This window comes from Microtus ochrogaster, linkage group LG1, assembly GCF_000317375.1.
Source record: "Microtus ochrogaster isolate Prairie Vole_2 linkage group LG1, MicOch1.0, whole genome shotgun sequence".
NCBI lineage: Eukaryota > Metazoa > Chordata > Mammalia > Rodentia > Cricetidae > Microtus > Microtus ochrogaster.
The window spans coordinates 45,682,707-45,685,667 of record NC_022027.1 but is presented as its reverse complement, the minus strand read 5'-3'; the positions used below and the strand labels follow the sequence as shown (position 1 = coordinate 45,685,667).

General features: G+C 44.1%; 1 protein-coding gene across 1 annotated transcript in view; it reads right to left on the bottom strand.

Moving 5' to 3' along the window:
• The window catches only part of Shroom3 (shroom family member 3), a 291,035-nt gene that overhangs the window by 261,442 nt on the left and 26,632 nt on the right, over positions 1 to 2,961 (bottom strand). The window lies entirely within an intron of this gene.

The following is a 2,961-nucleotide window of genomic DNA, read 5'->3' as shown; positions in this document are numbered from 1 at the left end:
TGTCTGGTAAAACTTTTGTTCTCAATATTGTTTGTTATATTTATTATTTGTTATTATTGTTTATAGTTGTAGTTAGTTTAGTTCTGTCTTACTTAGACAAAAAAGAGGAGATGTAGAGAGAGCCCGCCCTTTGGGGGCGGGACGGCCTTGGGCAAATGTTTATAAATTGGGGTGCACAGACACTGGGTTTCCCTTCCTGTTTCCTGTTTCTGGGCATCACGGGAACTTCAGTTGCGTGAGTGTGCTATTTACATTAAAGTTGTATCATCTTATACCAATTGGCCTGTATTAATTCGATCCGCCTTCAATGTCTACTCTGCAAATCCAAACAGTGTCTGTTTTTCCCTTTGTCCCATCTCCTAGGATAAGTCATGACAAAGCAAACCCAAATTCTTCACTCTTGTTTCCAACGTCAGGTGGTAGAAAGCTGTATGAAGTCCTTGGACGTCAGACTTACAACCCAGTCATTCCACAACTCTGGTGCAAGCTCAGGCAACCAAGGGTTCAGCACATCTCACAGCCGATCAAATTCTAACCTAATCAAGCTCTGACCAGGTTTATAAAAGGTAGGGCTATCCCTCCACACCGAGTCTCCTCCTGTTTCCTCAGGGAGTCCCCTGTGGCAGCTCCAGAGACTGCTCTCAAAGCCCCTCCCTCAGAGCTGGTTGAAGTTGATCGCTCAAGCCCCGGCCTCTGCACAGATTTGCCTTATTCTTTATATTCTAAAATTCTCTTCCATAAAGTCACAGACACCTGAATTTGAACCCCAGAAAGACCATGATCATGTGATCAGAGAGACGATGTGATCTCCGGCAGCTCAGAGAACTTTTCCCAATTCCAGTTTGGCCACTGATGAAACCGAGATGATGTTGGCTGTGGTGGCACATATGCCTATACTCACAGCTGAGGCAAGGGGATCATGAATTAAAGTGAAGCCTGAGCTATATAGGGAGATTCTATTTAAAAAAATTGAGACAACATGCTTACCTTCCTGGGCTTGGGCTGAAGATAACACAGAAAGAGCTTGGGTGTAGCGTTACTTTCCGTCTCGCTCTCTGGTTGGGATGCAAGCTCTCCCGTCCTGTGTCATGACTTCACTTTGTCTTGTCTATATTGTTATAGCATGCTCACTTCCCAGCAGGCCAATTCCCCTTTCATCTCTTGTTATTTAATTTGCAAAATTAAACAATTTTTTTTTGCCTTTAGGATTTGATTGTTGTTAGTTGTTTTCAGTTTGAGTAATTTTTATGAAGTCCCTGTTGATTTGGGACTTAGGTTTTGCTACCATTACGAGATAAATGTTTTAGATTCTTTCGTGATTAAACACAGGATTATTATTGAGTGAGAAGCAAACCCATCTAGGAAACAGTGGGGTCCCGACTCCTGTACTCCTTAAGAAGGATTAGAAGTGACCACGGCTGAGGATTATAGACACTGCTCATGGCTCCTGTCCCATAAAGCTGTCATCCCCATCTCTGTCTCACTAAAAGCAATAAATTACACCATCCTGAATACTCACAGAGCAGGCTAAACACAAAAATGGAAGAAAAGATTGAGAGCGGGTGCCATGGGGAAGAGCTGAAAACAATTCTGCCTTCAGATGTCCTGATTAGGATGTGATAATGGCCACTTCGGAACTGTCCATCACTCCTGACTTCGGTCAGACAACAGTCTGACCCCAACACCCAGGCGACAAAGGGCAAGCCACGCTATATTCAATTTCAGTTGATCTTTGAAGGGAGGAAGGTTTGGTTTGGTTTGGTTTAGGCAATCTGTTGAAAGGTCCACACAAACCCCATATTTTTCATTTTTGACACGTTAACACTTTATGATAAAAAGCAAGAAGCAAAGAGTATGGCTTTGCCAGCCAAGATCAACCATCGTGTGCACATCCTGCTTGGGGATCCTGGCTACTGCTCCCCATCTCGACAATTTAACCTCTGCTCTGGATCCACTTTAAAATGGTATATTCAGTGGCCTGGGGGTGGGGGTGGGTGGGTAAGGAGGAATTGCTCGGTGGCAAAGCACTTGCTTAGCATGCTCAACGCTCTGTGTTCACCCCCAGCACTAGCAAAACTCCCAAATAAAAACAGAGAGAACTGATGACTACAGGTAGAAATTCTATTAAAAGTATATGTGTGCCCACCAAGATCATGGGCATTTTCTAGGCCAAAAATTTCAATTCTAGTCTAATCATTTACATATGGTACGTGTAGTTTGTTTTTTTTAGAAAATATATTGTTGGCTGCAGCCAGTAACTAGTTACTGCCCAGAACACTGCCTTCTTGTAGAGTATAAAATAAAATACAAATAAAAAAGCATATTTTTTTCAAAAATTAAAAACTGAAGGAAGAACAGAGACAGAATGAAAACCGTTATGAAGGAAACATAAAATCACGTCCCTCAAAGTTCTGAAGCCTTGTGTGTGTCAGCAAACTGACCCCCAATGCTCTTCAGGTTTGCTCTTTCTCTTTCCTTTATTTAATTTCTTTAATTCTTTTAGCAGTTGCTTCTGTGTCCGTTTAGGGCCTTTAGGAACAGCCAAGAAGCTAGATGTGCAAAAGACACATCAGGAGAAACAGCTGTGAGGCACAAAGGAGCGAGAGGTTGGGGGTGGGGGCTGTGCCCACAATGACAAGCTGACACTTGAGACAAAGGAGAAGAAGAAAGGAGGATGGAGAAGGCCCTGGCCTGAAGGGCTAATCTGACAAAGTCTGGGCTAGTACAAGGAGGAACGCCTGAGGAAAGACCCCCTGTAATGACAGGTCTAGACTGCGTGACTTCCATAGCCCACTGCGCCCAGTCAGCAGCAGCCTGGTAGGAGCGCAGCCTGAAGGGGAGGCTGCAGCGGACCCCACAGGTCATTAGCTGGAGGTTGTCTGCCTGTTTGTCCCTCCCATTGGTGTCTTTGGGGGCGAGATATGAATGGTACCCACTTTGAAGTCCTCTTTGGAATGAAAC